Source organism: Schistocerca americana, unplaced genomic scaffold (assembly GCF_021461395.2).
Source record: "Schistocerca americana isolate TAMUIC-IGC-003095 unplaced genomic scaffold, iqSchAmer2.1 HiC_scaffold_954, whole genome shotgun sequence".
Taxonomy (NCBI): domain Eukaryota; kingdom Metazoa; phylum Arthropoda; class Insecta; order Orthoptera; family Acrididae; genus Schistocerca; species Schistocerca americana.
In genome coordinates this window covers 25699-49161 of record NW_025726735.1, presented here as the reverse complement: position 1 = coordinate 49161, position 23463 = coordinate 25699, and the positions used below count along the sequence as shown (strand labels likewise).

Below are 23463 nucleotides of genomic sequence, written 5' to 3'. Positions count from 1 at the left end.
GTAACTGCATTATTTTCCGTAGCGTTTCCACCGCTACCAGACGAATCGCTACCAAAGTGTTAAAATTTCCGCCTCGACGGGGACTTGAACCCTGGACCCTTAGGTTAAAAGCTAATGCTCTACCAACTGAGCTATCCGGGCTCGGACGAGGCTGCAAAACCTCCCACAATGCACAACTATACATTGACTCATGTCCTTTACTGTTGTGCAATCGCTGTATGGGGCCGTTACTAATAAAACGTCGCCTACATGCTGTCTACAAACTTATCCCGCTAAGCTCGTAACACACTCTCGAAGACTGCTGGCACACGATGCAACAACAAATTGCACTAGTTGTTACGCCTCATACGTCGGGAGCAGAGAATTTACGTGTTTTTGTCGACACTCACTGGGCAATTGGAAAATTCACAAGCATTTCGAATGCAATGTTTCCCACGCTTTCGCTCATTTCACGGTTCCGTTGAAGACGTTCTTCACCACCTGACACAGAAAAAGGAATGCAGTCGGTAGGATATTTTTAATTCTTTTGCTTCTAGGGGAGTTAGTTGTCTAGTGAGTTCCTCTTATGGGCATGCACTAGACAACCAGAACAGCTACAGGAGAGAGTCATTTTTGTTGTCAGCGGTAGTTGCATTATCACAAACGCAGAGTAATTCCATTGGCGTCGCATCAAAACGAATACCTGCCGAAACCCGGGATCGAACCAGGGACCTTTAGATCTTCAGTCTATTTCGGCTGACGTTGAAGGTTGCCATTTGCATGTGTTCGTTAACCTCTGCCTCGTTGCCAATTTCACAGTCACCTTCGTCTGATAAGACACAGGGGCGCTGAAAGGCGAGCAGCCGATGCAGTGAAGTTCCACACACATTTCTTCTTCTTCCGTCATCGTAACAAGCAAACATGTCGACTCGATTCGTGTAATATTGACTTCGCTGACGCTAGAAAACCCGTGCTATATCGATGCCAGGGGCAACTCGTGTGCGGGAGAACGAGACACAAGAAGGAGTGAGTCTCTCCACCGTATGAGAGGCAGTATCTAGCAGATACACACGGTAAAACATACGACTTGCGTTAGCTCATAAATTGCTACACGTCATCGTCTGCAAGCTAAAATGGACACATCTGCACTGCCCAGTGAGGCGACACTTGTTACTAACACCAGGTGGACGGCTGTGAGACGCGGAGATGAGCTGCGGCTTCTGGGCGCGACTGTAACGCTGCGCCCTGGATCAAATAGCACTGCACATTGCTGGTGACCCACGTGTTTAGTAGTGACGCAACTGCTAGGATGCAGCTGAACGTCCGCCTTTTGAGAGCGAGAAAATTTTCGCAGTCGGCAGGACTCGAACCTACGCTCCCAGAGGGAATCTGATTTCAAGTCAGACGCCTTAACCACTCGGCCACGACTGCCAGTGGCGGAAGCGACTCCCGACAACTGAAACCGCCATCTTTAGAAGCAATCTGATGGCAGAAAACGGCGTGGCCTCACTCTTTTCTGTAGGGTTTCCATTAGCCGTTACGAAAGTGTATTAATTTTCGCCCAGACAGGGACTTGAACCCAGGACCCTTTGGTTGAAAACCTAGCGCTCTACCGACTCAGCTATGCGGCCCACGCACGAGCATTATCGTACAGCTGCGCGGTGCGCGAGTGATTCGTATGTCGTAATTACTGGCTTATGGCTCCAATGGCGACTTCACCGACTTCCCACTGACGCACCGCTGACGCTAGTTTTCTGTCGTCTTAAAACGATCGACATACCTCCAAGCAGCTGCGAGATCTTAAGAAAAGAAACGCTGCACCACTGCTTTGGCCGCACTCGAGTGATGGAAATTGCGATTTCTTAAAAAGAAAATGAAATGTTCGCTCTGTCCATCACTTTCGAGCACATCTGTGAACTCACGATCTCAGCGACGGCTTTCTGCAGTCCCAGCGTCAGTGTCAGTGTGAGGTGAACCGATAGCCACAGTAAGCAGCGGTCGTCGCGAAAACTCAGTATTCTTAAAACGGAAATTTTCGTCTTGTTGAGAATGGCGTCACTGGTTTGCACCCGCATTCGCCCACGCATGTCACATGTGTGCGAAAATGTTTGCTCCTCTGTACGCAAAATCGCACGCAGCCGGTAGGATTCGAACCTACGCTCCCAGAGGGAATCTGATTTCGAGTCAGACGCCTTAACCACTCGGCCACGACTGCCGTTAGCGCGGTGTTCTCCCGACACATGCAACTGCTACCGTTTAAAGCACTGTGGTGTCAGTAAACGGCGTAACTGCATTATTTTCCGTAGCGTTTCCACCGCTACCAGACGAATCGCTACCAAAGTGTTAAAATTTCCGCCTCGACGGGGACTTGAACCCTGGACCCTTAGGTTAAAAGCCTAATGCTCTACCAACTGAGCTATCCGGGCTCGGACGAGGCTGCAAAACCTCCCACAATGCACAACTATACATTGACTCATGTCCTTTACTGTTGTGCAATCGCTGTATGGGGCCGTTACTAATAAAACGTCGCCTACATGCTGTCTACAAACTTATCCCGCTAAGCTCGTAACACACTCTCGAAGACTGCTGGCACACGATGCAACAACAAATTGCACTAGTTGTTACGCCTCATACGTCGGAGCAGAGAATTTACGTGTTTTGTCGACACTCACTGGGCAATTGAAAATTCACAAGCATTTCGAATGCAATGTTTCCCACGCTTTCGCTCATTTCACGGTTCCGTTGAAGACGTTCTTCACCACCTGACACAGAAAAAGGAATGCAGTCGGTAGGATATTTTAATTCTTTTGCTTCTAGGGGAGTTAGTTGTCTAGTGAGTTCCTCTTATGGCATGCACTAGACAACCAGAACAGCTACAGGAGAGAGTCATTTTTGTTGTCAGCGGTAGTTGCATTATCACAAACGCAGAGTAATTCCATTGGCGTCGCATCAAAACGAATACCTGCCGAAACCCGGGATCGAACCAGGGACCTTTAGATCTTCAGTCTATTTCGGCTGACGTTGAAGGTTGCCATTTGCATGTGTTCGTTAACCTCTGCCTCGTTGCCAATTTCACAGTCACCTTCGTCTGATAAGACACAGGGGCGCTGAAAGGCGAGCAGCCGATGCAGTGAAGTTCCACACACATTTCTTCTTCTTCCGTCATCGTAACAAGCAAACATGTCGACTCGATTCGTGTAATATTGACTTCGCTGACGCTAGAAAACCCGTGCTATATCGATGCCAGGGGCAACTCGTGTGCGGAGAACGAGACACAAGAAGGAGTGAGTCTCTCCACCGTATGAGAGGCAGTATCTAGCAGATACACACGGTAAAACATACGACTTGCGTTAGCTCATAAATTGCTACACGTCATCGTCTGCAAGCTAAAATGGACACATCTGCACTGCCCAGTGAGGCGACACTTGTACTAACACCAGGTGGACGGCTGTGAGACGCGGAGATGAGCTGCGGCTTCTGGGCGCGACTGTAACGCTGCGCCCTGGATCAAATAGCACTGCACATTGCTGGTGACCCACGTGTTTAGTAGTGACGCAACTGCTAGGATGCAGCTGAACGTCCGCCTTTTGAGAGCGAGAAAATTTTCGCAGTCGGCAGGACTCGAACCTACGCTCCCAGAGGGAATCTGATTTCAAGTCAGACGCCTTAACCACTCGGCCACGACTGCCAGTGGCGGAAGCGACTCCCGACAACTGAAACCGCCATCTTTAGAAGCAATCTGATGGCAGAAAACGGCGTGGCCTCACTCTTTTCTGTAGGGTTTCCATTAGCCGTTACGAAAGTGTATTAATTTTCGCCCAGACAGGGACTTGAACCCAGGACCCTTTGGTTGAAAACCTAGCGCTCTACCGACTCAGCTATGCGGGCCCACGCACGAGCATTATCGTACAGCTGCGCGGTGCGCGAGTGATTCGTATGTCGTAATTACTGGCTTATGGCTCCAATGGCGACTTCACCGACTTCCCACTGACGCACCGCTGACGCTAGTTTTCTGTCGTCTTAAAACGATCGACATACCTCCAAGCAGCTGCGAGATCTTAAGAAAAGAAACGCTGCACCACTGCTTTGGCCGCACTCGAGTGATGGAAATTGCGATTCTTAAAAAGAAAATGAAATGTTCGCTCTGTCCATCACTTTCGAGCACATCTGTGAACTCACGATCTCAGCGACGGCTTTCTGCAGTCCCAGCGTCAGTGTCAGTGTGAGGTGAACCGATAGCCACAGTAAGCAGCGGTCGTCGCGAAAACTCAGTATTCTTAAAACGGAAATTTTCGTCTTGTTGAGAATGGCGTCACTGGTTTGCACCCGCATTCGCCCACGCATGTCACATGTGTGCGAAAATGTTTGCTCCTCTGTACGCAAAATCGCACGCAGCCGGTAGGATTCGAACCTACGCTCCCAGAGGGAATCTGATTTCGAGTCAGACGCCTTAACCACTCGGCCACGACTGCCGTTAGCGCGGTGTTCTCCCGACACATGCAACTGCTACCGTTTAAAGCACTGTGGTGTCAGTAAACGGCGTAACTGCATTATTTTCCGTAGCGTTTCCACCGCTACCAGACGAATCGCTACCAAAGTGTTAAAATTTCCGCCTCGACGGGGACTTGAACCCTGGACCCTTAGGTTAAAAGCCTAATGCTCTACCAACTGAGCTATCCGGGCTCGGACGAGGCTGCAAAACCTCCCACAATGCACAACTATACATTGACTCATGTCCTTTACTGTTGTGCAATCGCTGTATGGGGCCGTTACTAATAAAACGTCGCCTACATGCTGTCTACAAACTTATCCCGCTAAGCTCGTAACACACTCTCGAAGACTGCTGGCACACGATGCAACAACAAATTGCACTAGTTGTTACGCCTCATACGTCGGAGCAGAGAATTTACGTGTTTTGTCGACACTCACTGGGCAATTGGAAAATTCACAAGCATTTCGAATGCAATGTTTCCCACGCTTTCGCTCATTTCACGGTTCCGTTGAAGACGTTCTTCACCACCTGACACAGAAAAAGGAATGCAGTCGGTAGGATATTTTTAATTCTTTTGCTTCTAGGGGAGTTAGTTGTCTAGTGAGTTCCTCTTATGGCATGCACTAGACAACCAGAACAGCTACAGGAGAGAGTCATTTTTGTTGTCAGCGGTAGTTGCATTATCACAAACGCAGAGTAATTCCATTGGCGTCGCATCAAAACGAATACCTGCCGAAACCCGGGATCGAACCAGGGACCTTTAGATCTTCAGTCTATTTCGGGTGACGTTGAAGGTTGCCATTTGCATGTGTTCGTTAACCTCTGCCTCGTTGCCAATTTCACAGTCACCTTCGTCTGATAAGACACAGGGGCGCTGAAAGGCGAGCAGCCGATGCAGTGAAGTTCCACACACATTTCTTCTTCTTCCGTCATCGTAACAAGCAAACATGTCGACTCGATTCGTGTAATATTGACTTCGCTGACGCTAGAAAACCCGTGCTATATCGATGCCAGGGGCAACTCGTGTGCGGAGAACGAGACACAAGAAGGAGTGAGTCTCTCCACCGTATGAGAGGCAGTATCTAGCAGATACACACGGTAAAACATACGACTTGCGTTAGCTCATAAATTGCTACACGTCATCGTCTGCAAGCTAAAATGGACACATCTGCACTGCCCAGTGAGGCGACACTTGTACTAACACCAGGTGGACGGCTGTGAGACGCGGAGATGAGCTGCGGCTTCTGGGCGCGACTGTAACGCTGCGCCCTGGATCAAATAGCACTGCACATTGCTGGTGACCCACGTGTTTAGTAGTGACGCAACTGCTAGGATGCAGCTGAACGTCCGCCTTTTGAGAGCGAGAAAATTTTCGCAGTCGGCAGGACTCGAACCTACGCTCCCAGAGGGAATCTGATTTCAAGTCAGACGCCTTAACCACTCGGCCACGACTGCCAGTGGCGGAAGCGACTCCCGACAACTGAAACCGCCATCTTTAGAAGCAATCTGATGGCAGAAAACGGCGTGGCCTCACTCTTTTCTGTAGGGTTTCCATTAGCCGTTACGAAAGTGTATTAATTTTCGCCCAGACAGGGACTTGAACCCAGGACCCTTTGGTTGAAAACCTAGCGCTCTACCGACTCAGCTATGCGGGCCCACGCACGAGCATTATCGTACAGCTGCGCGGTGCGCGAGTGATTCGTATGTCGTAATTACTGGCTTATGGCTCCAATGGCGACTTCACCGACTTCCCACTGACGCACCGCTGACGCTAGTTTTCTGTCGTCTTAAAACGATCGACATACCTCCAAGCAGCTGCGAGATCTTAAGAAAAGAAACGCTGCACCACTGCTTTGGCCGCACTCGAGTGATGGAAATTGCGATTCTTAAAAAGAAAATGAAATGTTCGCTCTGTCCATCACTTTCGAGCACATCTGTGAACTCACGATCTCAGCGACGGCTTTCTGCAGTCCCAGCGTCAGTGTCAGTGTGAGGTGAACCGATAGCCACAGTAAGCAGCGGTCGTCGCGAAAACTCAGTATTCTTAAAACGGAAATTTTCGTCTTGTTGAGAATGGCGTCACTGGTTTGCACCCGCATTCGCCCACGCATGTCACATGTGTGCGAAAATGTTTGCTCCTCTGTACGCAAAATCGCACGCAGCCGGTAGGATTCGAACCTACGCTCCCAGAGGGAATCTGATTTCGAGTCAGACGCCTTAACCACTCGGCCACGACTGCCGTTAGCGCGGTGTTCTCCCGACACATGCAACTGCTACCGTTTAAAGCACTGTGGTGTCAGTAAACGGCGTAACTGCATTATTTTCCGTAGCGTTTCCACCGCTACCAGACGAATCGCTACCAAAGTGTTAAAATTTCCGCCTCGACGGGGACTTGAACCCTGGACCCTTAGGTTAAAAGCCTAATGCTCTACCAACTGAGCTATCCGGGCTCGGACGAGGCTGCAAAACCTCCCACAATGCACAACTATACATTGACTCATGTCCTTTACTGTTGTGCAATCGCTGTATGGGGCCGTTACTAATAAAACGTCGCCTACATGCTGTCTACAAACTTATCCCGCTAAGCTCGTAACACACTCTCGAAGACTGCTGGCACACGATGCAACAACAAATTGCACTAGTTGTTACGCCTCATACGTCGGAGCAGAGAATTTACGTGTTTTGTCGACACTCACTGGGCAATTGGAAAATTCACAAGCATTTCGAATGCAATGTTTCCCACGCTTTCGCTCATTTCACGGTTCCGTTGAAGACGTTCTTCACCACCTGACACAGAAAAAGGAATGCAGTCGGTAGGATATTTTTAATTCTTTTGCTTCTAGGGGAGTTAGTTGTCTAGTGAGTTCCTCTTATGGCATGCACTAGACAACCAGAACAGCTACAGGAGAGAGTCATTTTTGTTGTCAGCGGTAGTTGCATTATCACAAACGCAGAGTAATTCCATTGGCGTCGCATCAAAACGAATACCTGCCGAAACCCGGGATCGAACCAGGGACCTTTAGATCTTCAGTCTATTTCGGCTGACGTTGAAGGTTGCCATTTGCATGTGTTCGTTAACCTCTGCCTCGTTGCCAATTTCACAGTCACCTTCGTCTGATAAGACACAGGGGCGCTGAAAGGCGAGCAGCCGATGCAGTGAAGTTCCACACACATTTCTTCTTCTTCCGTCATCGTAACAAGCAAACATGTCGACTCGATTCGTGTAATATTGACTTCGCTGACGCTAGAAAACCCGTGCTATATCGATGCCAGGGGCAACTCGTGTGCGGAGAACGAGACACAAGAAGGAGTGAGTCTCTCCACCGTATGAGAGGCAGTATCTAGCAGATACACACGGTAAAACATACGACTTGCGTTAGCTCATAAATTGCTACACGTCATCGTCTGCAAGCTAAAATGGACACATCTGCACTGCCCAGTGAGGCGACACTTGTACTAACACCAGGTGGACGGCTGTGAGACGCGGAGATGAGCTGCGGCTTCTGGGCGCGACTGTAACGCTGCGCCCTGGATCAAATAGCACTGCACATTGCTGGTGACCCACGTGTTTAGTAGTGACGCAACTGCTAGGATGCAGCTGAACGTCCGCCTTTTGAGAGCGAGAAAATTTTCGCAGTCGGCAGGACTCGAACCTACGCTCCCAGAGGGAATCTGATTTCAAGTCAGACGCCTTAACCACTCGGCCACGACTGCCAGTGGCGGAAGCGACTCCCGACAACTGAAACCGCCATCTTTAGAAGCAATCTGATGGCAGAAAACGGCGTGGCCTCACTCTTTTCTGTAGGGTTTCCATTAGGCGTTACGAAAGTGTATTAATTTTCGCCCAGACAGGGACTTGAACCCAGGACCCTTTGGTTGAAAACCTAGCGCTCTACCGACTCAGCTATGCGGGCCCACGCACGAGCATTATCGTACAGCTGCGCGGTGCGCGAGTGATTCGTATGTCGTAATTACTGGCTTATGGCTCCAATGGCGACTTCACCGACTTCCCACTGACGCACCGCTGACGCTAGTTTTCTGTCGTCTTAAAACGATCGACATACCTCCAAGCAGCTGCGAGATCTTAAGAAAAGAAACGCTGCACCACTGCTTTGGCCGCACTCGAGTGATGGAAATTGCGATTCTTAAAAAGAAAATGAAATGTTCGCTCTGTCCATCACTTTCGAGCACATCTGTGAACTCACGATCTCAGCGACGGCTTTCTGCAGTCCCAGCGTCAGTGTCAGTGTGAGGTGAACCGATAGCCACAGTAAGCAGCGGTCGTCGCGAAAACTCAGTATTCTTAAAACGGAAATTTTCGTCTTGTTGAGAATGGCGTCACTGGTTTGCACCCGCATTCGCCCACGCATGTCACATGTGTGCGAAAATGTTTGCTCCTCTGTACGCAAAATCGCACGCAGCCGGTAGGATTCGAACCTACGCTCCCAGAGGGAATCTGATTTCGAGTCAGACGCCTTAACCACTCGGCCACGACTGCCGTTAGCGCGGTGTTCTCCCGACACATGCAACTGCTACCGTTTAAAGCACTGTGGTGTCAGTAAACGGCGTAACTGCATTATTTTCCGTAGCGTTTCCACCGCTACCAGACGAATCGCTACCAAAGTGTTAAAATTTCCGCCTCGACGGGGACTTGAACCCTGGACCCTTAGGTTAAAAGCCTAATGCTCTACCAACTGAGCTATCCGGGCTCGGACGAGGCTGCAAAACCTCCCACAATGCACAACTATACATTGACTCATGTCCTTTACTGTTGTGCAATCGCTGTATGGGGCCGTTACTAATAAAACGTCGCCTACATGCTGTCTACAAACTTATCCCGCTAAGCTCGTAACACACTCTCGAAGACTGCTGGCACACGATGCAACAACAAATTGCACTAGTTGTTACGCCTCATACGTCGGAGCAGAGAATTTACGTGTTTTGTCGACACTCACTGGGCAATTGGAAAATTCACAAGCATTTCGAATGCAATGTTTCCCACGCTTTCGCTCATTTCACGGTTCCGTTGAAGACGTTCTTCACCACCTGACACAGAAAAAGGAATGCAGTCGGTAGGATATTTTTAATTCTTTTGCTTCTAGGGGAGTTAGTTGTCTAGTGAGTTCCTCTTATGGCATGCACTAGACAACCAGAACAGCTACAGGAGAGAGTCATTTTTGTTGTCAGCGGTAGTTGCATTATCACAAACGCAGAGTAATTCCATTGGCGTCGCATCAAAACGAATACCTGCCGAAACCCGGGATCGAACCAGGGACCTTTAGATCTTCAGTCTATTTCGGCTGACGTTGAAGGTTGCCATTTGCATGTGTTCGTTAACCTCTGCCTCGTTGCCAATTTCACAGTCACCTTCGTCTGATAAGACACAGGGGCGCTGAAAGGCGAGCAGCCGATGCAGTGAAGTTCCACACACATTTCTTCTTCTTCCGTCATCGTAACAAGCAAACATGTCGACTCGATTCGTGTAATATTGACTTCGCTGACGCTAGAAAACCCGTGCTATATCGATGCCAGGGGCAACTCGTGTGCGGAGAACGAGACACAAGAAGGAGTGAGTCTCTCCACCGTATGAGAGGCAGTATCTAGCAGATACACACGGTAAAACATACGACTTGCGTTAGCTCATAAATTGCTACACGTCATCGTCTGCAAGCTAAAATGGACACATCTGCACTGCCCAGTGAGGCGACACTTGTACTAACACCAGGTGGACGGCTGTGAGACGCGGAGATGAGCTGCGGCTTCTGGGCGCGACTGTAACGCTGCGCCCTGGATCAAATAGCACTGCACATTGCTGGTGACCCACGTGTTTAGTAGTGACGCAACTGCTAGGATGCAGCTGAACGTCCGCCTTTTGAGAGCGAGAAAATTTTCGCAGTCGGCAGGACTCGAACCTACGCTCCCAGAGGGAATCTGATTTCAAGTCAGACGCCTTAACCACTCGGCCACGACTGCCAGTGGCGGAAGCGACTCCCGACAACTGAAACCGCCATCTTTAGAAGCAATCTGATGGCAGAAAACGGCGTGGCCTCACTCTTTTCTGTAGGGTTTCCATTAGCCGTTACGAAAGTGTATTAATTTTCGCCCAGACAGGGACTTGAACCCAGGACCCTTTGGTTGAAAACCTAGCGCTCTACCGACTCAGCTATGCGGGCCCACGCACGAGCATTATCGTACAGCTGCGCGGTGCGCGAGTGATTCGTATGTCGTAATTACTGGCTTATGGCTCCAATGGCGACTTCACCGACTTCCCACTGACGCACCGCTGACGCTAGTTTTCTGTCGTCTTAAAACGATCGACATACCTCCAAGCAGCTGCGAGATCTTAAGAAAAGAAACGCTGCACCACTGCTTTGGCCGCACTCGAGTGATGGAAATTGCGATTCTTAAAAAGAAAATGAAATGTTCGCTCTGTCCATCACTTTCGAGCACATCTGTGAACTCACGATCTCAGCGACGGCTTTCTGCAGTCCCAGCGTCAGTGTCAGTGTGAGGTGAACCGATAGCCACAGTAAGCAGCGGTCGTCGCGAAAACTCAGTATTCTTAAAACGGAAATTTTCGTCTTGTTGAGAATGGCGTCACTGGTTTGCACCCGCATTCGCCCACGCATGTCACATGTGTGCGAAAATGTTTGCTCCTCTGTACGCAAAATCGCACGCAGCCGGTAGGATTCGAACCTACGCTCCCAGAGGGAATCTGATTTCGAGTCAGACGCCTTAACCACTCGGCCACGACTGCCGTTAGCGCGGTGTTCTCCCGACACATGCAACTGCTACCGTTTAAAGCACTGTGGTGTCAGTAAACGGCGTAACTGCATTATTTTCCGTAGCGTTTCCACCGCTACCAGACGAATCGCTACCAAAGTGTTAAAATTTCCGCCTCGACGGGGACTTGAACCCTGGACCCTTAGGTTAAAAGCCTAATGCTCTACCAACTGAGCTATCCGGGCTCGGACGAGGCTGCAAAACCTCCCACAATGCACAACTATACATTGACTCATGTCCTTTACTGTTGTGCAATCGCTGTATGGGGCCGTTACTAATAAAACGTCGCCTACATGCTGTCTACAAACTTATCCCGCTAAGCTCGTAACACACTCTCGAAGACTGCTGGCACACGATGCAACAACAAATTGCACTAGTTGTTACGCCTCATACGTCGGAGCAGAGAATTTACGTGTTTTGTCGACACTCACTGGGCAATTGGAAAATTCACAAGCATTTCGAATGCAATGTTTCCCACGCTTTCGCTCATTTCACGGTTCCGTTGAAGACGTTCTTCACCACCTGACACAGAAAAAGGAATGCAGTCGGTAGGATATTTTTAATTCTTTTGCTTCTAGGGGAGTTAGTTGTCTAGTGAGTTCCTCTTATGGCATGCACTAGACAACCAGAACAGCTACAGGAGAGAGTCATTTTTGTTGTCAGCGGTAGTTGCATTATCACAAACGCAGAGTAATTCCATTGGCGTCGCATCAAAACGAATACCTGCCGAAACCCGGGATCGAACCAGGGACCTTTAGATCTTCAGTCTATTTCGGCTGACGTTGAAGGTTGCCATTTGCATGTGTTCGTTAACCTCTGCCTCGTTGCCAATTTCACAGTCACCTTCGTCTGATAAGACACAGGGGCGCTGAAAGGCGAGCAGCCGATGCAGTGAAGTTCCACACACATTTCTTCTTCTTCCGTCATCGTAACAAGCAAACATGTCGACTCGATTCGTGTAATATTGACTTCGCTGACGCTAGAAAACCCGTGCTATATCGATGCCAGGGGCAACTCGTGTGCGGAGAACGAGACACAAGAAGGAGTGAGTCTCTCCACCGTATGAGAGGCAGTATCTAGCAGATACACACGGTAAAACATACGACTTGCGTTAGCTCATAAATTGCTACACGTCATCGTCTGCAAGCTAAAATGGACACATCTGCACTGCCCAGTGAGGCGACACTTGTACTAACACCAGGTGGACGGCTGTGAGACGCGGAGATGAGCTGCGGCTTCTGGGCGCGACTGTAACGCTGCGCCCTGGATCAAATAGCACTGCACATTGCTGGTGACCCACGTGTTTAGTAGTGACGCAACTGCTAGGATGCAGCTGAACGTCCGCCTTTTGAGAGCGAGAAAATTTTCGCAGTCGGCAGGACTCGAACCTACGCTCCCAGAGGGAATCTGATTTCAAGTCAGACGCCTTAACCACTCGGCCACGACTGCCAGTGGCGGAAGCGACTCCCGACAACTGAAACCGCCATCTTTAGAAGCAATCTGATGGCAGAAAACGGCGTGGCCTCACTCTTTTCTGTAGGGTTTCCATTAGCCGTTACGAAAGTGTATTAATTTTCGCCCAGACAGGGACTTGAACCCAGGACCCTTTGGTTGAAAACCTAGCGCTCTACCGACTCAGCTATGCGGGCCCACGCACGAGCATTATCGTACAGCTGCGCGGTGCGCGAGTGATTCGTATGTCGTAATTACTGGCTTATGGCTCCAATGGCGACTTCACCGACTTCCCACTGACGCACCGCTGACGCTAGTTTTCTGTCGTCTTAAAACGATCGACATACCTCCAAGCAGCTGCGAGATCTTAAGAAAAGAAACGCTGCACCACTGCTTTGGCCGCACTCGAGTGATGGAAATTGCGATTCTTAAAAAGAAAATGAAATGTTCGCTCTGTCCATCACTTTCGAGCACATCTGTGAACTCACGATCTCAGCGACGGCTTTCTGCAGTCCCAGCGTCAGTGTCAGTGTGAGGTGAACCGATAGCCACAGTAAGCAGCGGTCGTCGCGAAAACTCAGTATTCTTAAAACGGAAATTTTCGTCTTGTTGAGAATGGCGTCACTGGTTTGCACCCGCATTCGCCCACGCATGTCACATGTGTGCGAAAATGTTTGCTCCTCTGTACGCAAAATCGCACGCAGCCGGTAGGATTCGAACCTACGCTCCCAGAGGGAATCTGATTTCGAGTCAGACGCCTTAACCACTCGGCCACGACTGCCGTTAGCGCGGTGTTCTCCCGACACATGCAACTGCTACCGTTTAAAGCACTGTGGTGTCAGTAAACGGCGTAACTGCATTATTTTCCGTAGCGTTTCCACCGCTACCAGACGAATCGCTACCAAAGTGTTAAAATTTCCGCCTCGACGGGGACTTGAACCCTGGACCCTTAGGTTAAAAGCCTAATGCTCTACCAACTGAGCTATCCGGGCTCGGACGAGGCTGCAAAACCTCCCACAATGCACAACTATACATTGACTCATGTCCTTTACTGTTGTGCAATCGCTGTATGGGGCCGTTACTAATAAAACGTCGCCTACATGCTGTCTACAAACTTATCCCGCTAAGCTCGTAACACACTCTCGAAGACTGCTGGCACACGATGCAACAACAAATTGCACTAGTTGTTACGCCTCATACGTCGGAGCAGAGAATTTACGTGTTTTGTCGACACTCACTGGGCAATTGGAAAATTCACAAGCATTTCGAATGCAATGTTTCCCACGCTTTCGCTCATTTCACGGTTCCGTTGAAGACGTTCTTCACCACCTGACACAGAAAAAGGAATGCAGTCGGTAGGATATTTTTAATTCTTTTGCTTCTAGGGGAGTTAGTTGTCTAGTGAGTTCCTCTTATGGCATGCACTAGACAACCAGAACAGCTACAGGAGAGAGTCATTTTTGTTGTCAGCGGTAGTTGCATTATCACAAACGCAGAGTAATTCCATTGGCGTCGCATCAAAACGAATACCTGCCGAAACCCGGGATCGAACCAGGGACCTTTAGATCTTCAGTCTATTTCGGCTGACGTTGAAGGTTGCCATTTGCATGTGTTCGTTAACCTCTGCCTCGTTGCCAATTTCACAGTCACCTTCGTCTGATAAGACACAGGGGCGCTGAAAGGCGAGCAGCCGATGCAGTGAAGTTCCACACACATTTCTTCTTCTTCCGTCATCGTAACAAGCAAACATGTCGACTCGATTCGTGTAATATTGACTTCGCTGACGCTAGAAAACCCGTGCTATATCGATGCCAGGGGCAACTCGTGTGCGGAGAACGAGACACAAGAAGGAGTGAGTCTCTCCACCGTATGAGAGGCAGTATCTAGCAGATACACACGGTAAAACATACGACTTGCGTTAGCTCATAAATTGCTACACGTCATCGTCTGCAAGCTAAAATGGACACATCTGCACTGCCCAGTGAGGCGACACTTGTACTAACACCAGGTGGACGGCTGTGAGACGCGGAGATGAGCTGCGGCTTCTGGGCGCGACTGTAACGCTGCGCCCTGGATCAAATAGCACTGCACATTGCTGGTGACCCACGTGTTTAGTAGTGACGCAACTGCTAGGATGCAGCTGAACGTCCGCCTTTTGAGAGCGAGAAAATTTTCGCAGTCGGCAGGACTCGAACCTACGCTCCCAGAGGGAATCTGATTTCAAGTCAGACGCCTTAACCACTCGGCCACGACTGCCAGTGGCGGAAGCGACTCCCGACAACTGAAACCGCCATCTTTAGAAGCAATCTGATGGCAGAAAACGGCGTGGCCTCACTCTTTTCTGTAGGGTTTCCATTAGCCGTTACGAAAGTGTATTAATTTTCGCCCAGACAGGGACTTGAACCCAGGACCCTTTGGTTGAAAACCTAGCGCTCTACCGACTCAGCTATGCGGGCCCACGCACGAGCATTATCGTACAGCTGCGCGGTGCGCGAGTGATTCGTATGTCGTAATTACTGGCTTATGGCTCCAATGGCGACTTCACCGACTTCCCACTGACGCACCGCTGACGCTAGTTTTCTGTCGTCTTAAAACGATCGACATACCTCCAAGCAGCTGCGAGATCTTAAGAAAAGAAACGCTGCACCACTGCTTTGGCCGCACTCGAGTGATGGAAATTGCGATTCTTAAAAAGAAAATGAAATGTTCGCTCTGTCCATCACTTTCGAGCACATCTGTGAACTCACGATCTCAGCGACGGCTTTCTGCAGTCCCAGCGTCAGTGTCAGTGTGAGGTGAACCGATAGCCACAGTAAGCAGCGGTCGTCGCGAAAACTCAGTATTCTTAAAACGGAAATTTTCGTCTTGTTGAGAATGGCGTCACTGGTTTGCACCCGCATTCGCCCACGCATGTCACATGTGTGCGAAAATGTTTGCTCCTCTGTACGCAAAATCGCACGCAGCCGGTAGGATTCGAACCTACGCTCCCAGAGGGAATCTGATTTCGAGTCAGACGCCTTAACCACTCGGCCACGACTGCCGTTAGCGCGGTGTTCTCCCGACACATGCAACTGCTACCGTTTAAAGCACTGTGGTGTCAGTAAACGGCGTAACTGCATTATTTTCCGTAGCGTTTCCACCGCTACCAGACGAATCGCTACCAAAGTGTTAAAATTTCCGCCTCGACGGGGACTTGAACCCTGGACCCTTAGGTTAAAAGCCTAATGCTCTACCAACTGAGCTATCCGGGCTCGGACGAGGCTGCAAAACCTCCCACAATGCACAACTATACATTGACTCATGTCCTTTACTGTTGTGCAATCGCTGTATGGGGCCGTTACTAATAAAACGTCGCCTACATGCTGTCTACAAACTTATCCCGCTAAGCTCGTAACACACTCTCGAAGACTGCTGGCACACGATGCAACAACAAATTGCACTAGTTGTTACGCCTCATACGTCGGAGCAGAGAATTTACGTGTTTTGTCGACACTCACTGGGCAATTGGAAAATTCACAAGCATTTCGAATGCAATGTTTCCCACGCTTTCGCTCATTTCACGGTTCCGTTGAAGACGTTCTTCACCACCTGACACAGAAAAAGGAATGCAGTCGGTAGGATATTTTTAATTCTTTTGCTTCTAGGGGAGTTAGTTGTCTAGTGAGTTCCTCTTATGGCATGCACTAGACAACCAGAACAGCTACAGGAGAGAGTCATTTTTGTTGTCAGCGGTAGTTGCATTATCACAAACGCAGAGTAATTCCATTGGCGTCGCATCAAAACGAATACCTGCCGAAACCCGGGATCGAACCAGGGACCTTTAGATCTTCAGTCTATTTCGGCTGACGTTGAAGGTTGCCATTTGCATGTGTTCGTTAACCTCTGCCTCGTTGCCAATTTCACAGTCACCTTCGTCTGATAAGACACAGGGGCGCTGAAAGGCGAGCAGCCGATGCAGTGAAGTTCCACACACATTTCTTCTTCTTCCGTCATCGTAACAAGCAAACATGTCGACTCGATTCGTGTAATATTGACTTCGCTGACGCTAGAAAACCCGTGCTATATCGATGCCAGGGGCAACTCGTGTGCGGAGAACGAGACACAAGAAGGAGTGAGTCTCTCCACCGTATGAGAGGCAGTATCTAGCAGATACACACGGTAAAACATACGACTTGCGTTAGCTCATAAATTGCTACACGTCATCGTCTGCAAGCTAAAATGGACACATCTGCACTGCCCAGTGAGGCGACACTTGTACTAACACCAGGTGGACGGCTGTGAGACGCGGAGATGAGCTGCGGCTTCTGGGCGCGACTGTAACGCTGCGCCCTGGATCAAATAGCACTGCACATTGCTGGTGACCCACGTGTTTAGTAGTGACGCAACTGCTAGGATGCAGCTGAACGTCCGCCTTTTGAGAGCGAGAAAATTTTCGCAGTCGGCAGGACTCGAACCTACGCTCCCAGAGGGAATCTGATTTCAAGTCAGACGCCTTAACCACTCGGCCACGACTGCCAGTGGCGGAAGCGACTCCCGACAACTGAAACCGCCATCTTTAGAAGCAATCTGATGGCAGAAAACGGCGTGGCCTCACTCTTTTCTGTAGGGTTTCCATTAGCCGTTACGAAAGTGTATTAATTTTCGCCCAGACAGGGACTTGAACCCAGGACCCTTTGGTTGAAAACCTAGCGCTCTACCGACTCAGCTATGCGGGCCCACGCACGAGCATTATCGTACAGCTGCGCGGTGCGCGAGTGATTCGTATGTCGTAATTACTGGCTTATGGCTCCAATGGCGACTTCACCGACTTCCCACTGACGCACCGCTGACGCTAGTTTTCTGTCGTCTTAAAACGATCGACATACCTCCAAGCAGCTGCGAGATCTTAAGAAAAGAAACGCTGCACCACTGCTTTGGCCGCACTCGAGTGATGGAAATTGCGATTCTTAAAAAGAAAATGAAATGTTCGCTCTGTCCATCACTTTCGAGCACATCTGTGAACTCACGATCTCAGCGACGGCTTTCTGCAGTCCCAGCGTCAGTGTCAGTGTGAGGTGAACCGATAGCCACAGTAAGCAGCGGTCGTCGCGAAAACTCAGTATTCTTAAAACGGAAATTTTCGTCTTGTTGAGAATGGCGTCACTGGTTTGCACCCGCATTCGCCCACGCATGTCACATGTGTGCGAAAATGTTTGCTCCTCTGTACGCAAAATCGCACGCAGCCGGTAGGATTCGAACCTACGCTCCCAGAGGGAATCTGATTTCGAGTCAGACGCCTTAACCACTCGGCCACGACTGCCGTTAGCGCGGTGTTCTCCCGACACAAGCAACTGCTACCGTTTAAAGCACTGTGGTGTCAGTAAACGGCGTAACTGCATTATTTTCCGTAGCGTTTCCACCGCTACCAGACGAATCGCTACCAAAGTGTTAAAATTTCCGCCTCGACGGGGACTTGAACCCTGGACCCTTAGGTTAAAAGCCTAATGCTCTACCAACTGAGCTATCCGGGCTCGGACGAGGCTGCAAAACCTCCCACAATGCACAACTATACATTGACTCATGTCCTTTACTGTTGTGCAATCGCTGTATGGGGCCGTTACTAATAAAACGTCGCCTACATGCTGTCTACAAACTTATCCCGCTAAGCTCGTAACACACTCTCGAAGACTGCTGGCACACGATGCAACAACAAATTGCACTAGTTGTTACGCCTCATACGTCGGAGCAGAGAATTTACGTGTTTTGTCGACACTCACTGGGCAATTGGAAAATTCACAAGCATTTCGAATGCAATGTTTCCCACGCTTTCGCTCATTTCACGGTTCCGTTGAAGACGTTCTTCACCACCTGACACAGAAAAAGGAATGCAGTCGGTAGGATATTTTTAATTCTTTTGCTTCTAGGGGAGTTAGTTGTCTAGTGAGTTCCTCTTATGGCATGCACTAGACAACCAGAACAGCTACAGGAGAGAGTCATTTTTGTTGTCAGCGGTAGTTGCATTATCACAAACGCAGAGTAATTCCATTGGCGTCGCATCAAAACGAATACCTGCCGAAACCCGGGATCGAACCAGGGACCTTTAGATCTTCAGTCTATTTCGGCTGACGTTGAAGGTTGCCATTTGCATGTGTTCGTTAACCTCTGCCTCGTTGCCAATTTCACAGTCACCTTCGTCTGATAAGACACAGGGGCGCTGAAAGGCGAGCAGCCGATGCAGTGAAGTTCCACACACATTTCTTCTTCTTCCGTCATCGTAACAAGCAAACATGTCGACTCGATTCGTGTAATATTGACTTCGCTGACGCTAGAAAACCCGTGCTATATCGATGCCAGGGGCAACTCGTGTGCGGAGAACGAGACACAAGAAGGAGTGAGTCTCTCCACCGTATGAGAGGCAGTATCTAGCAGATACACACGGTAAAACATACGACTTGCGTTAGCTCATAAATTGCTACACGTCATCGTCTGCAAGCTAAAATGGACACATCTGCACTGCCCAGTGAGGCGACACTTGTACTAACACCAGGTGGACGGCTGTGAGACGCGGAGATGAGCTGCGGCTTCTGGGCGCGACTGTAACGCTGCGCCCTGGATCAAATAGCACTGCACATTGCTGGTGACCCACGTGTTTAGTAGTGACGCAACTGCTAGGATGCAGCTGAACGTCCGCCTTTTGAGAGCGAGAAAATTTTCGCAGTCGGCAGGACTCGAACCTACGCTCCCAGAGGGAATCTGATTTCAAGTCAGACGCCTTAACCACTCGGCCACGACTGCCAGTGGCGGAAGCGACTCCCGACAACTGAAACCGCCATCTTTAGAAGCAATCTGATGGCAGAAAACGGCGTGGCCTCACTCTTTTCTGTAGGGTTTCCATTAGCCGTTACGAAAGTGTATTAATTTTCGCCCAGACAGGGACTTGAACCCAGGACCCTTTGGTTGAAAACCTAGCGCTCTACCGACTCAGCTATGCGGGCCCACGCACGAGCATTATCGTACAGCTGCGCGGTGCGCGAGTGATTCGTATGTCGTAATTACTGGCTTATGGCTCCAATGGCGACTTCACCGACTTCCCACTGACGCACCGCTGACGCTAGTTTTCTGTCGTCTTAAAACGATCGACATACCTCCAAGCAGCTGCGAGATCTTAAGAAAAGAAACGCTGCACCACTGCTTTGGCCGCACTCGAGTGATGGAAATTGCGATTCTTAAAAAGAAAATGAAATGTTCGCTCTGTCCATCACTTTCGAGCACATCTGTGAACTCACGATCTCAGCGACGGCTTTCTGCAGTCCCAGCGTCAGTGTCAGTGTGAGGTGAACCGATAGCCACAGTAAGCAGCGGTCGTCGCGAAAACTCAGTATTCTTAAAACGGAAATTTTCGTCTTGTTGAGAATGGCGTCACTGGTTTGCACCCGCATTCGCCCACGCATGTCACATGTGTGCGAAAATGTTTGCTCCTCTGTACGCAAAATCGCACGCAGCCGGTAGGATTCGAACCTACGCTCCCAGAGGGAATCTGATTTCGAGTCAGACGCCTTAACCACTCGGCCACGACTGCCGTTAGCGCGGTGTTCTCCCGACACATGCAACTGCTACCGTTTAAAGCACTGTGGTGTCAGTAAACGGCGTAACTGCATTATTTTCCGTAGCGTTTCCACCGCTACCAGACGAATCGCTACCAAAGTGTTAAAATTTCCGCCTCGACGGGGACTTGAACCCTGGACCCTTAGGTTAAAAGCCTAATGCTCTACCAACTGAGCTATCCGGGCTCGGACGAGGCTGCAAAACCTCCCACAATGCACAACTATACATTGACTCATGTCCTTTACTGTTGTGCAATCGCTGTATGGGGCCGTTACTAATAAAACGTCGCCTACATGCTGTCTACAAACTTATCCCGCTAAGCTCGTAACACACTCTCGAAGACTGCTGGCACACGATGCAACAACAAATTGCACTAGTTGTTACGCCTCATACGTCGGAGCAGAGAATTTACGTGTTTTGTCGACACTCACTGGGCAATTGGAAAATTCACAAGCATTTCGAATGCAATGTTTCCCACGCTTTCGCTCATTTCACGGTTCCGTTGAAGACGTTCTTCACCACCTGACACAGAAAAAGGAATGCAGTCGGTAGGATATTTTTAATTCTTTTGCTTCTAGGGGAGTTAGTTGTCTAGTGAGTTCCTCTTATGGCATGCACTAGACAACCAGAACAGCTACAGGAGAGAGTCATTTTTGTTGTCAGCGGTAGTTGCATTATCACAAACGCAGAGTAATTCCATTGGCGTCGCATCAAAACGAATACCTGCCGAAACCCGGGATCGAACCAGGGACCTTTAGATCTTCAGTCTATTTCGGCTGACGTTGAAGGTTGCCATTTGCATGTGTTCGTTAACCTCTGCCTCGTTGCCAATTTCACAGTCACCTTCGTCTGATAAGACACAGGGGCGCTGAAAGGCGAGCAGCCGATGCAGTGAAGTTCCACACACATTTCTTCTTCTTCCGTCATCGTAACAAGCAAACATGTCGACTCGATTCGTGTAATATTGACTTCGCTGACGCTAGAAAACCCGTGCTATATCGATGCCAGGGGCAACTCGTGTGCGGAGAACGAGACACAAGAAGGAGTGAGTCTCTCCACCGTATGAGAGGCAGTATCTAGCAGATACACACGGTAAAACATACGACTTGCGTTAGCTCATAAATTGCTACACGTCATCGTCTGCAAGCTAAAATGGACACATCTGCACTGCCCAGTGAGGCGACACTTGTACTAACACCAGGTGGACGGCTGTGAGACGCGGAGATGAGCTGCGGCTTCTGGGCGCGACTGTAACGCTGCGCCCTGGATCAAATAGCACTGCACATTGCTGGTGACCCACGTGTTTAGTAGTGACGCAACTGCTAGGATGCAGCTGAACGTCCGCCTTTTGAGAGCGAGAAAATTTTCGCAGTCGGCAGGACTCGAACCTACGCTCCCAGAGGGAATCTGATTTCAAGTCAGACGCCTTAACCACTCGGCCACGACTGCCAGTGGCGGAAGCGACTCCCGACAACTGAAACCGCCATCTTTAGAAGCAATCTGATGGCAGAAAACGGCGTGGCCTCACTCTTTTCTGTAGGGTTTCCATTAGCCGTTACGAAAGTGTATTAATTTTCGCCCAGACAGGGACTTGAACCCAGGACCCTTTGGTTGAAAACCTAGCGCTCTACCGACTCAGCTATGCGGGCCCACGCACGAGCATTATCGTACAGCTGCGCGGTGCGCGAGTGATTCGTATGTCGTAATTACTGGCTTATGGCTCCAATGGCGACTTCACCGACTTCCCACTGACGCACCGCTGACGCTAGTTTTCTGTCGTCTTAAAACGATCGACATACCTCCAAGCAGCTGCGAGATCTTAAGAAAAGAAACGCTGCACCACTGCTTTGGCCGCACTCGAGTGATGGAAATTGCGATTCTTAAAAAGAAAATGAAATGTTCGCTCTGTCCATCACTTTCGAGCACATCTGTGAACTCACGATCTCAGCGACGGCTTTCTGCAGTCCCAGCGTCAGTGTCAGTGTGAGGTGAACCGATAGCCACAGTAAGCAGCGGTCGTCGCGAAAACTCAGTATTCTTAAAACGGAAATTTTCGTCTTGTTGAGAATGGCGTCACTGGTTTGCACCCGCATTCGCCCACGCATGTCACATGTGTGCGAAAATGTTTGCTCCTCTGTACGCAAAATCGCACGCAGCCGGTAGGATTCGAACCTACGCTCCCAGAGGGAATCTGATTTCGAGTCAGACGCCTTAACCACTCGGCCACGACTGCCGTTAGCGCGGTGTTCTCCCGACACAAGCAACTGCTACCGTTTAAAGCACTGTGGTGTCAGTAAACGGCGTAACTGCATTATTTTCCGTAGCGTTTCCACCGCTACCAGACGAATCGCTACCAAAGTGTTAAAATTTCCGCCTCGACGGGGACTTGAACCCTGGACCCTTAGGTTAAAAGCCTAATGCTCTACCAACTGAGCTATCCGGGCTCGGACGAGGCTGCAAAACCTCCCACAATGCACAACTATACATTGACTCATGTCCTTTACTGTTGTGCAATCGCTGTATGGGGCCGTTACTAATAAAACGTCGCCTACATGCTGTCTACAAACTTATCCCGCTAAGCTCGTAACACACTCTCGAAGACTGCTGGCACACGATGCAACAACAAATTGCACTAGTTGTTACGCCTCATACGTCGGAGCAGAGAATTTACGTGTTTTGTCGACACTCACTGGGCAATTGGAAAATTCACAAGCATTTCGAATGCAATGTTTCCCACGCTTTCGCTCATTTCACGGTTCCGTTGAAGACGTTCTTCACCACCTGACACAGAAAAAGGAATGCAGTCGGTAGGATATTTTTAATTCTTTTGCTTCTAGGGGAGTTAGTTGTCTAGTGAGTTCCTCTTATGGCATGCACTAGACAACCAGAACAGCTACAGGAGAGAGTCATTTTTGTTGTCAGCGGTAGTTGCATTATCACAAACGCAGAGTAATTCCATTGGCGTCGCATCAAAACGAATACCTGCCGAAACCCGGGATCGAACCAGGGACCTTTAGATCTTCAGTCTATTTCGGCTGACGTTGAAGGTTGCCATTTGCATGTGTTCGTTAACCTCTGCCTCGTTGCCAATTTCACAGTCACCTTCGTCTGATAAGACACAGGGGCGCTGAAAGGCGAGCAGCCGATGCAGTGAAGTTCCACACACATTTCTT

At 49.6% G+C, this 23463-nt stretch overlaps 30 non-coding genes across 30 annotated transcripts; all 30 read right to left on the bottom strand.

Moving 5' to 3' along the window:
- Positions 1 to 1328: 1328 nt before the first annotated feature.
- Positions 1329 to 1410, bottom strand: Trnas-uga. Its single transcript has one exon. It is a non-coding gene; the product is annotated as a tRNA-Ser (tRNA).
- Positions 1411 to 2112: 702 nt separating this feature from the next.
- On the bottom strand, positions 2113 to 2194 carry Trnas-cga. Its single transcript has one exon. It is a non-coding gene; the product is annotated as a tRNA-Ser (tRNA).
- Positions 2195 to 2332: 138 nt separating this feature from the next.
- Positions 2333 to 2405, bottom strand: Trnak-uuu. The gene has a single exon. It is a non-coding gene; the product is annotated as a tRNA-Lys (tRNA).
- A 1180-nt stretch (positions 2406 to 3585) lies between these two features.
- On the bottom strand, positions 3586 to 3667 carry Trnas-uga. Its single transcript has one exon. It is a non-coding gene; the product is annotated as a tRNA-Ser (tRNA).
- Positions 3668 to 4369: 702 nt separating this feature from the next.
- Positions 4370 to 4451, bottom strand: Trnas-cga. The gene has a single exon. It is a non-coding gene; the product is annotated as a tRNA-Ser (tRNA).
- A 138-nt stretch (positions 4452 to 4589) lies between these two features.
- Positions 4590 to 4662, bottom strand: Trnak-uuu. The gene has a single exon. It is a non-coding gene; the product is annotated as a tRNA-Lys (tRNA).
- A 1182-nt stretch (positions 4663 to 5844) lies between these two features.
- On the bottom strand, positions 5845 to 5926 carry Trnas-uga. Its single transcript has one exon. It is a non-coding gene; the product is annotated as a tRNA-Ser (tRNA).
- A 702-nt stretch (positions 5927 to 6628) lies between these two features.
- Positions 6629 to 6710, bottom strand: Trnas-cga. Its single transcript has one exon. It is a non-coding gene; the product is annotated as a tRNA-Ser (tRNA).
- A 138-nt stretch (positions 6711 to 6848) lies between these two features.
- On the bottom strand, positions 6849 to 6921 carry Trnak-uuu. Its single transcript has one exon. It is a non-coding gene; the product is annotated as a tRNA-Lys (tRNA).
- A 1182-nt stretch (positions 6922 to 8103) lies between these two features.
- Positions 8104 to 8185, bottom strand: Trnas-uga. The gene has a single exon. It is a non-coding gene; the product is annotated as a tRNA-Ser (tRNA).
- Positions 8186 to 8887: 702 nt separating this feature from the next.
- Positions 8888 to 8969, bottom strand: Trnas-cga. The gene has a single exon. It is a non-coding gene; the product is annotated as a tRNA-Ser (tRNA).
- Positions 8970 to 9107: 138 nt separating this feature from the next.
- Trnak-uuu lies at positions 9108 to 9180 on the bottom strand. Its single transcript has one exon. It is a non-coding gene; the product is annotated as a tRNA-Lys (tRNA).
- Positions 9181 to 10362: 1182 nt separating this feature from the next.
- Positions 10363 to 10444, bottom strand: Trnas-uga. The gene has a single exon. It is a non-coding gene; the product is annotated as a tRNA-Ser (tRNA).
- Positions 10445 to 11146: 702 nt separating this feature from the next.
- Trnas-cga lies at positions 11147 to 11228 on the bottom strand. The gene has a single exon. It is a non-coding gene; the product is annotated as a tRNA-Ser (tRNA).
- Positions 11229 to 11366: 138 nt separating this feature from the next.
- Positions 11367 to 11439, bottom strand: Trnak-uuu. Its single transcript has one exon. It is a non-coding gene; the product is annotated as a tRNA-Lys (tRNA).
- Positions 11440 to 12621: 1182 nt separating this feature from the next.
- Positions 12622 to 12703, bottom strand: Trnas-uga. Its single transcript has one exon. It is a non-coding gene; the product is annotated as a tRNA-Ser (tRNA).
- A 702-nt stretch (positions 12704 to 13405) lies between these two features.
- On the bottom strand, positions 13406 to 13487 carry Trnas-cga. Its single transcript has one exon. It is a non-coding gene; the product is annotated as a tRNA-Ser (tRNA).
- A 138-nt stretch (positions 13488 to 13625) lies between these two features.
- Trnak-uuu lies at positions 13626 to 13698 on the bottom strand. Its single transcript has one exon. It is a non-coding gene; the product is annotated as a tRNA-Lys (tRNA).
- A 1182-nt stretch (positions 13699 to 14880) lies between these two features.
- On the bottom strand, positions 14881 to 14962 carry Trnas-uga. Its single transcript has one exon. It is a non-coding gene; the product is annotated as a tRNA-Ser (tRNA).
- A 702-nt stretch (positions 14963 to 15664) lies between these two features.
- Trnas-cga lies at positions 15665 to 15746 on the bottom strand. The gene has a single exon. It is a non-coding gene; the product is annotated as a tRNA-Ser (tRNA).
- Positions 15747 to 15884: 138 nt separating this feature from the next.
- Trnak-uuu lies at positions 15885 to 15957 on the bottom strand. The gene has a single exon. It is a non-coding gene; the product is annotated as a tRNA-Lys (tRNA).
- Positions 15958 to 17139: 1182 nt separating this feature from the next.
- Trnas-uga lies at positions 17140 to 17221 on the bottom strand. Its single transcript has one exon. It is a non-coding gene; the product is annotated as a tRNA-Ser (tRNA).
- Positions 17222 to 17923: 702 nt separating this feature from the next.
- On the bottom strand, positions 17924 to 18005 carry Trnas-cga. Its single transcript has one exon. It is a non-coding gene; the product is annotated as a tRNA-Ser (tRNA).
- Positions 18006 to 18143: 138 nt separating this feature from the next.
- Trnak-uuu lies at positions 18144 to 18216 on the bottom strand. The gene has a single exon. It is a non-coding gene; the product is annotated as a tRNA-Lys (tRNA).
- A 1182-nt stretch (positions 18217 to 19398) lies between these two features.
- Positions 19399 to 19480, bottom strand: Trnas-uga. The gene has a single exon. It is a non-coding gene; the product is annotated as a tRNA-Ser (tRNA).
- Positions 19481 to 20182: 702 nt separating this feature from the next.
- Trnas-cga lies at positions 20183 to 20264 on the bottom strand. Its single transcript has one exon. It is a non-coding gene; the product is annotated as a tRNA-Ser (tRNA).
- Positions 20265 to 20402: 138 nt separating this feature from the next.
- Trnak-uuu lies at positions 20403 to 20475 on the bottom strand. The gene has a single exon. It is a non-coding gene; the product is annotated as a tRNA-Lys (tRNA).
- Positions 20476 to 21657: 1182 nt separating this feature from the next.
- Trnas-uga lies at positions 21658 to 21739 on the bottom strand. Its single transcript has one exon. It is a non-coding gene; the product is annotated as a tRNA-Ser (tRNA).
- Positions 21740 to 22441: 702 nt separating this feature from the next.
- Trnas-cga lies at positions 22442 to 22523 on the bottom strand. The gene has a single exon. It is a non-coding gene; the product is annotated as a tRNA-Ser (tRNA).
- A 138-nt stretch (positions 22524 to 22661) lies between these two features.
- Positions 22662 to 22734, bottom strand: Trnak-uuu. Its single transcript has one exon. It is a non-coding gene; the product is annotated as a tRNA-Lys (tRNA).
- Positions 22735 to 23463: the final 729 nt, after the last annotated feature.